The sequence below is a fragment of the Montipora capricornis genome, chromosome 3, assembly GCF_036669925.1.
Source record: "Montipora capricornis isolate CH-2021 chromosome 3, ASM3666992v2, whole genome shotgun sequence".
NCBI lineage: Eukaryota > Metazoa > Cnidaria > Anthozoa > Scleractinia > Acroporidae > Montipora > Montipora capricornis.
Genome location: NC_090885.1, coordinates 40,463,704 through 40,473,703, shown reverse-complemented (window position 1 = coordinate 40,473,703; position 10,000 = coordinate 40,463,704). Strand labels below are relative to the sequence as shown.

Here is a 10,000-nt window from a genome sequence, read left to right as displayed (position 1 = left end):
GCATTGGTGCCTCTAAGTTTATTTTAGATACCTTAAGTTTTGGTTATAAGATTCCCTTTTCACGGGAACCTACAATTGTTTTTCTTAATAATAATCGCTCAGCTTTGGGTGAAAGTGATTTTGTAGAATCCGCTATTCAGGAGTTACTTAGGGTTGGCTCTATTGTTTCGTGTACTCGCCCGCCTGACGTGGTTAACCCATTGTCTGTTTCTGTACAGTCAAGTGGTAAGAAGAGGCTTATATTGGATCTTAGGCATGTTAATTTCTTTGTGAATAAGTCCAAAATTAAGTTTGAGGATGCTCAGTCTATGCTAAATTTTTTGATCGGCGAGTCTCTTTCTAATTTGTGGGCTTATTCTTTCGATATTAAGTCTGGGTATCATCATGTTGAAATTTACCCCACACATCAAAGATTTCTCGGTTTTTCGTGGGTTTTCAATGAGGTTCGGAAATATTTTAAGTTTGTCGTCCTGCCCTTTGGTCTTTCTACGGGCCCTTATATTTTCACCAAAGTTATGCGTCCCCTCGTCAAGCATTGGCGTTCTCAGGCCCTCCGCATTGTAGTTTATTTAGATGACAGTCTGGGAGTATGTGGTACGAAGGATACTTGCCTTCGACAATCTTTGTTGGTGCATTCTGATTTAATTAGGTCGGGGTTCGTCCCAAATAAGGATAAGTGTATGTGGATCCCTAGTCAGTTGCTTCGCTGGCTTGGTTTTCACTGGGATTTTGCTCGGGGCTTGTTGTCTATTCCTGCAGATAAGATATCAGTTCTGCTTGCGTCCATAGGGGAGGTTTTTAGTTCTCGTGTAGTAACTGCCAGGATGCTGGCTCAGGTTACCGGGCGTATCATTTCCTGTATGCTTGTTTTTGGCCATATTTGCAAGATTATGACGAAAGCATTGCATTCTGTTATTGTAGATAGAGCATCTTGGAATGCCGGGGTTTTTTTTACTGATGAAGCTATTTCTGAGTTAAATTATTGGTGTGCCAATGCTCGGGCACTTAATTCTAGACCTTTTGTCTATCCAGTTAATGTTCCTCATCACATTGTCTATTCCGACGCTAGTGACGTTGCTTGCGCTTCTTACATTTATGTTGAGGTCGACGGGTTTCTTGTTGCCCACAAGAATTTTGATGATCTTGAAATGAAGCAAAGCTCCACTTGGAGGGAATTGAAGTCTGTTAGTTTTGCGTTGAGAAGTTTTGCTCCCATTTTGCATAATTCCTCTGTTAAGCTTTATACTGATAATAAAGCTGTAGCGTTCATTACAGATTCCGGGAGCAATAAGCCACATTTAAATACTATTGCTAAGGATATTTTCTGTTTGTCTTCTGCTCATGGTATTAGGTTGTCAGTGGAATGGATTCCTCGTACGCTTAATCAGAAAGCTGATTATTACAGTAAGATCGTTGATTTTGACGACTGGTGTGTTTCCAACGATTATTTTCGTGCAATAGATTCTCGATGGGGTCCTTTCACTGTAGATTGTTTTGCTAGTTATGCAAATACCAAGTTGCCTAGGTTCTATTCGCGCTTTCACAGTCCCAACACTTTGGGTGTAGATGCTCTTAGTCATAGCTGGCAAGGTGAGAACTGTTGGTTGGTCCCTCCTGTTTGCCTTGTCACTCAAGTTATTGAGCATGTCAAATTATGTAAGTGCGTAGGCGCCCTTGTGGTCCCTTATTGGCCGTCTGCCATTTTTTGGCCATCCATCATTAATGAAGGTCGTTCTTTCCGTAGTTATATTGTTGACTTCCTTTACGTTGCTGAAGGGAAGCGAGTTTTTGTTCACGGCGTTAATAAGAATTGTATTTTTGGTTCTGATAATTTTAGTTCGTCTGTCCTTTTCTTGCGTATTAATGGCGCCAATTAAATCTAAGCAATTAGATTGTATTTTTTGTGATTTTCATCTGTTGGAATTAAACTGTTTGCCACTTGGCTTTGTGTGTTTTATTTGTTTCGCCACTGGGCTTTTGCACACTTGATTTACTCTGGATGTATTAATGGGGCTAAATAAATCTAAGCAATTAGATTGTATTTTTTGTTTTATCAGCTATTGGAATTTAAGTGTTTGCCACTTGGCTTTGTGTGTTTATTTGTTTTGCCACTGGGCATTTACACACTTGTTTTACTCTGGATGTATTAATGGGGCTAATTAAATCTAAGCAATTAGATTGTATTTTTTGTTTTATCAGTTATTGGAATTTTAAGTGTTTGCCACTTGGCTTTGTGTGTTTATTTGTTTTGCCACTGGGTTTTTGCACATTTGATTTACTCTGGACGCCGCTGGTAGTAGCCCGTGTTAGACTAAAAATTCTTGTTCTATTTTTGTTTCTTCCTGCACAAGGTGATATTGCTTTTGCGCAGATTAGTTCCACCCTACAGAATCCTGAACTCCGAAGACTTGCCAGTTCTCTTCCGGCTCGTGCATTGCAGTCCAAGGTTCCACGCACCATTGATCAGTATTCCAGGTCTTTTCAGAAATTCAGAGTCTGGGCATCTTGCTTCCCCGAGATCACGGCTTTGCCTACAAGGCCATTAGACGTCGCTCTTTACCTAGAGCATCTTATTCGAGGTGATACAAGCTCTTCCGTACTTCAGTCTGCATCTTGTGGTATTTCGTGGGCTAATAAGCTCTATGGTTTTCCCGATCCTTGTCAAGATCCTCTGGTGAAGAACATTCTCGAGGCTGGTATTCGGATTTCAGCTAAACCAGTAGTTAAAAAGGAGCCAATTACTCCTGAGATGATTTCGTCAATTTGTTTAAAGTATGCCTCGCCATCTGCTAACCTGTCTAGTCTCCGAATTGCAGCTTTATTTGTCACTGCTTATTGTGCATTTTTACGCTTTGACGAGCTAGCTAAGTTGCGCTGTTGTGATGTAAATTTCCAAAATTCGGATTATGTTAAGATTACTATTGCCAGTAGTAAGAGTGACGTATATAGGGATGGTTCTTCAGTTCTTTTGGCTAGGACGGGTACTGTCACTTGTCCTTATACGATACTTTCTCGTTATTTTCATCTCGCTTGTTTGAATTGTAATTCTAGTGACTTTGTATTTCGCAATCTTGTTTATCATAAGTCCACTCTTAGTTATTCTCTAGGTTCACGACCTATATCCTATTCTAGGGCTAGGGAGCTTTTGCTTAATTCTTTAGTTGAACTAGGTTTTCCTAAGTCTAGTTATGGTTTACATAGCTTAAGATCAGGTGGCGCCTCAGCCGCTGCAAACGCTGGCATCAGCGATCGTTTGTTTAAACGACATGGTCGTTGGAAATCGTATCGTGCCAAGGACGGCTATGTTAAAGATAACATCAATTCTCTTCTTTCAGTTTCTCGTTCCTTAGGTCTATAGTTCTCTTTAAATTGTGCTTTATCTTCGAAATGGGGCAATTTATGTCTGATCAATAAACGAGATGCCCCCTCCTATGACTGGTGTTTTCTTCCTTATACTAAGTTATAAATTATTTTGTTTTCGTTTCACTGCAGAGTGATTAGATAACAAATATAATTTTTCTCGTTGTTATTGTAAGATAGTTTTGTGCTGGTTATGTAGATTTCGTTGGCATGCAGGTTACATATTTATGCTAAGTAGTTAATATTTAAGGAGTTTGTCCGTTAGGAGTTGTCACTTCGACGGCATCTCCGCTTTTGATCAGTTCATTTCGGAAATTTTGTTTTTAGTTATTTTCAGTGTTTATTACTATCCTAGGGCAATTTATGTCTGATCAATAAACGAGATGCCCCCTCCTATGACTGGTGTTTTCTTCCTTATACTAAGTTATAAATTATTTTGTTTTCGTTTCACTGCAGAGTGATTAGATAACAAAACCAAATTTTCTCAACGCGATGGGTTACCATATTTTCTTAACTATGGTGCTCCATGCGCGAGCCTTTGGCGCACAGAGCTCCGTCTATCAAGAGCAGACCCAGTCTATGTGTGTTAAGCAAAATCATTTCCCACTGATTCCGAAGTGCTAACCTTGAGTCCAGCTAGACTATCTCTCGCTGCACTTGTATATGCGTATGATTCGTCATTTTTCAAGGTGGAATAGTCACACTTTACAACATTCCATTTTCGTGTGGTAAAATGCTTTTCCATAAGTATTGCACATACAATGTTAGGATGCATTCAATTGATCTTATTCTGAATTAGGAACGCATAGAATAGAAGTCAGAAATCCTTGGCTTTTAGAGAGATTCACATGAAATTTCAAACATGTCTTTAACATCCTAGCTGATTAAACATACTATTTCAAACCATCATTACACCCATTCTTATTCCATAATGTGGTCAGTCGAACACAACCTTAATTACTACAAAAAACAGCTTCAGCTCAGATGGTCAAGAGATCAACAAACGTGTGTAATCAAGAACTTGATTACACACATGTCAAAAACATGATCACCCCACGATAAAAAAAAACAAAAAGCCCAAGAAGTTTGATGCGCTTCCGAAGTTACTACATCAATCCCCTCCCAAAAGGAGTCAGCATGTGACAAATTACTCAGCGAGATAAAAGTAAACATTTGCAAGACACTGGATCATTTCAGATGACTTTGGTTCAAGTTCTTATTCCGGATTCTAGATTCCAGGTTCTGGGTTGTCCTTGTTTTAGGAAAACCCGAATGAACCTCCATTGTTGACCAAAGGGTTGCAAATAGCTAGATCGAGGTGATTTGACAATTATATCTCTTTCTATTAACAATTCAATGCGTATAAATGCATTTCTATTATATATGCAAACCAGGAATGTGATTTCCTGAAAAACACCTTAAAATGCGAAACAGGTGTGTACAGGTAGCCAGGTTTTTGAAGTAGCTTTCTCAGTTGAAGGTTACTTAAGTCAAAGAGACTTAAAAAGAGCTCCTTTCAACGTTAACAGTTTTCAGCTAACTGAGAATTTAACTTCCAATTTGGAAATGAAAAAGAAAGAGCGAGTTTTTGATGTTTTCCTTCTAACCACTGTCTATCAAGCATCACGCTTAATTGTTACAACTGTCACTGGTCGTCATTACAGCTGCAAAGTAGTCTGATCATGAATCACGGAAAACCCCTCTGCAACTCTCAAAGTAGAGAAGGCTGCATTAGTGTATCATTTTAAATAAATGGTGATGAATGAAACATCGAAAATTGATTCGTCAGTATAGGAATTGAGAGTAAGCAAGCACGCAATTCAGGTCTGGGTAAGACTCCTATGCTTATTTCCTTGGAAAGCTATTCGTGAGAAGGGTGGGTATGACTATCCTAAAACAGGATATATTAAGTCAAATGTAACACTGATTTATTCTTACAGCACTAACCCCCCCACCCCCCACCCCCCTGGCAGGGGCACACGACACGTGAACTCGTGTATTACACATTGCGGTTGAATGAATACGGTTCCCAGCTGCACAGGAAAGTTTCCTATGGCACAGATATTCAGTTTGTGATATTATGAGGTTACCAGGAAAAGGCTGAGCAAATTTGGCCATTTTAAGAGAATGTCATCACTGACATGAACGTATTGAATAGTAATTGCATGTACACCAACTGTTGACTGACACTATTTATGCGATTTGTGGTAAAATTGGAGGTTATAAACAAAAGCTAAGTCATAAACAGGTAGGAAGTATTGTCAAAATTTCGATTCTTGCCGTAAAAAGGTTGAAACAAGAATTCGAAGTGACTTCTTTTTCATACTCAATGAATATGCAAATTAGGACGTTTGATGTCAAAAGGTTAAAAACACATGAATTTGATTAACTGTCACGCAGCGCATATACATTTGCCCAAAGACATTTTTATCACTTGAAAGCTTATCACTTAGAGAGTGAAAGGTGCAAATATTATTTGGTTTGGAGCTTTACCTCATGTTGAAAAACGATGCAGTTTCAGGGGTACCTTGAGTCAAGTAAAACCATATGTCTTAAAGTTGAAATTATTTTGGATGCAAGCTGTGATTCACATTTCCAAAAATCACGTAAACCGGATGTAGAGATATCACAAAAGAGCTCTTAGGAGGTTTTGAGCTGATACGAATTGGTTTTTGTAGGGAAATTTGACGGCAAAGTAAGCGTTAATTTTTCAGGGGAAAAAAATGGCGATTTAGACACGAACTCTTAAATTTGCATTTTCTCTAAAATAAAAATACACATGAGTTAAAAAACTATACAGGACATTTAGAGACATAATAGGCTACATCTGGACAAAATCTGAGCAAAATCCATTTTTGAGCTGTGGCCACCTTTTGTTTGACATGCACTCTTACAACAGTTTGATATTTCATGGGTTCACTCAGAGTAGTTCACCCAACCACTTTGTTTTGAATTTCAGTTCTGGAGAGAAGACAATACATTCATCCTCCTCCTCCTCCTCCTCCTCATCTTCTCAAATCAGAGGTCACATCTGTATTGTCAGCATCCCTTTCACAGCAGGTTTCCCAACATGCAGATGAAACACCTTGTTCCCAGCAAGACCGACTAGCCCAGAATATGGCATTCATTTCTGAACTTAATTCCCAGTCCGAGGATAAAGAAACTAACATCCAGGCAGATTTTCCAGCCCATAGTGACCCTCAAGCCAATAGCACAGCCTCAATTCCACACAACCAATGTCCACCTGAGAAGTCCCAACAACACTTCACCCCTTCCTCTCCTGAGGTATTAGTACCTGATAATGATGAAGATTTACTGGTTTCTCCATTTGAGTCCACCACTGTTATAGCAAGCCTCAACAGTAGCATTGTGAAGGAAGGAACATTGCATTACCAATCCAAAGGTTTATATAACAATCCTGTGGAAGTGTTAAGATACTTTCAATCTAAAATAGTTGAGGGTCGAGCACTTGAGATTGTGGATTCAGCCAGTTCATCTGAGGGAGAAACAAACTTGATCTATGTGGACAGAAATGACATTCTAATGTCTGGAATGGATGAAGTTAAGGCCATTCAAAATTGCAGATTAACTCTTAAGGTCCATATTTATGGAGAGGTAAGACCTGTTTAATGAAAATTAATTTTTCTGCGATTGCATTGGCAAAAAGAGAGAGTGCTCAAATCTAAGAGTAGTAATCTAGACATGGACTGCTATTCATAACAGGTTTTTTACACCGTTAGTATAAGGCCAACCATTGAAAATCCTTCTACTTTGAATCTATTGTAAAAATTTGATCTGAACCATCTTGTTTCAACAAGAGGCCCAAGATTACGGTGGACCAAGAAAAGAGTTTTTCCAGCTAATTCAAAAGATCAAAATACTCTGATAATGGTATGCTGGAACATTTGCAAAGTGATTACCACACAGTTGGAATTGTAATTGGGTAAGTAAAGTTGAGGCATGTTTTCCTGTGTAACGACAAAATTTGTGTCATTGCTTGGATCTAGCACGGTAAAGTCAGCTTACAAGCCAAAGCTTATCCCCGGTTTCTGTAGCATGAAGCCACTAGGAATATTTCTACTCCCCCCTAGATGGGATACTAGTCCATTGCAGGGTTACCCCCAGCATTAAATCCGCCAGTACCCATTTATACACCTGGGTGGAGAGAGGCACCGAGGGAGTAAAGTGTCTTCCCCAAGAAAACAACACAATGTCCTCAGCCAGGACCTGAACCCAGACCATTCGCTCCGAAGTCGAGCACACTAACCATGTGACCACCGCGTCTCCCTGGATCTAGCATGACAAGTTATTAAATGTCTCTTATTCTCTGTTGCAATCACAACAGCATGGATTTTTTCAAACTCATCACTTTTGAATAATCTAGTACATATGTATGTACATGTATAATATCGCACAGTTGTCTTATCCTTTGTCGAAATTCTACTATTTGTTTCATTCATATCAGCCTTGAGTATGCTACGGAATGGTGTGCTGCCTCGATTTATGGCAAATGAACAACTGGAAGACACATTTACCAGTGTGAATCCTAATTCACCGTGCATGTTATCTTTATGCCAGGGGCTAAATGAGGTGGAAATTTACCAGGTTTGTAACTTCATGATTCCTAACCCTTTTGAAACTTCAACTTAAAATGCACCTGTTTTGCAGGCTACTTTCAAATTGTTGCTTAGGCCTAATACCCTAACCACACCTGTCTGTACAAATTACAGGGAGTAATGAGTAACTTTGGCCTTCATTACTATAAACCTTATTCATAAATGGCGCCCATGCAGAATGGCCTGGTTTCAACTGCATGAATGAGAGGCTTGGTAGGCCAGAGAATTCTTGGACAGCACACAGACTTGTATTTTACTTCGGCTTTGTGACTAGAATTTCTCACATAATATTGTTCAAATCGTCGATATTTTTTGAGGATATTGGCAGGAAAACGTTTTCTTAGTCACTACACGGCATATCATGAAGTTAACTAAAGATTTCCATCGTGGAGAGGCTGAGAAATGCCAACAAATTGCTGTGCCGCTGTGTACAAAGAAGGACAAGCGGGACAAGGAGAAAAATTCTTTTTTTCGCTTTCCAGAGGAAAAAACCTCAAAAAGCAATGGATTCATGCCATAAGGAGTGCCATAAGGAGAGATGTTGGATCGAATTTCCATAAACGAGGGAACCTGAGTTTATTCGAGGCATTTCAAGGGGGAAGATTTGCAGAGGAGTCTCAGTGGCAGTGGAAAAGTTAGCCCCAAAACAGGGGCTGTGCCGAGTAAATTCGCATGGAAGGGAAGTTCGCCTCGCAAACAAGCACCGCCGACACCACGCTTCACAGGTACAAAAGTGGCAACAACAACAAAAAAAAAAATGCCAGAAGCTAGCAAGGCTTTGAATTCTTCCACTGAATGCAGTGAAATTATCAGTGAGGATGCAACATCAACAAATATCGTGGACTTAGCCTTTCCGGAAACAGCAGAAATGGAAAACATAACACGGGAGCGTGAGTGTGGCACTGATTTTGTCTTGAAATCAGAAAAAGATTCATTGATAGCTGAACTTAAGGACAAAGTTGCCGCAGCACTTGTGAACAATGAAGAACTGGATAAAGTGGTTTCAAAACGAGAGAAAGTTGTGGATCTCGAGCAGAAACATGAGAAACGCGAGGAGCGGTTGTTTTCCTTTAAAAACATCACCTCACATGACTCACTGGTAGCATATTACACTGGATTTCCAAACTACCAAACAATGACGGCCCTGTACGACCTTTTGGATCCTGGTGAGCAGGGTGAGAACATCAACTATTGGCTGTCTGGAAAAGATGTTGATAGCACCCCCAAGTCTTTGAAACAAGGAAGACCAAGGACCTTAAAACCAGTGGACGAGTTTTGGCCATATTAATATCTGGCCATCCAGAGAACTAGTTAATGAGACAGGGAATTATGGAGCGAAGAGGCTTCTTAAACCTTTCCTTTTCGAAAGGAGACACTGTGATGGCAGACAAGGGCCTCACCATTGACGATATTCTTCCCCTGGGAGTCTCCTTAAACATCCCCCCTTTCTTGGGAATGTCTGATCAGATGTTAGCCGAAGATGTGATCGCAACACAAGAAATCGCTAGCTTGCGAATCCATGTTGAGAGGGCTATTAAGAAGGTGAAGAATTTTCACATATTTGATGGAGTTATTCCATTCACTTATTTTGGGGTAGGAAATCAAATGTGGTGTGTGGGTGTGCAATGTTATGCAATATGCATGATCCCATCATCAGTGCTTAACCCTTTAACGTAAACGAAATACCCCTTGTTAACATCCCCAGCCACAGCCACACCCACTGGCTTGACAATGATAGCTGCAAAAAGTAAAATAAAACAAATTTCTGCTATTTTACTATGGAAAAAATTATACTTGGAAAATCATGTTTACTAAGATTGGTGTAACCACAGCATGTATTTCAATGCCTTTTAACACTTGTATACATTTCACTTCTAGAGTTCACGCAATTTTTTTTTCAAATTAATTCCTATTAACTATTCAAGGACATCACTTGAACAACATTATTCTGATATTCTGATAACCATTTGTGAGGACATTTGAACTGTATTTCTTTTCAACCTGTCAAGCTCTAATCTCTTTTC

General features: G+C 39.5%; 1 pseudogene; it reads right to left on the bottom strand.

The window, feature by feature from the left end:
* Window positions 1-9,604: 9,604 nt before the first annotated feature.
* The window catches only part of LOC138040251 (uncharacterized), a 3,292-nt pseudogene continuing 2,896 nt past the window's right edge, over window positions 9,605-10,000 (bottom strand).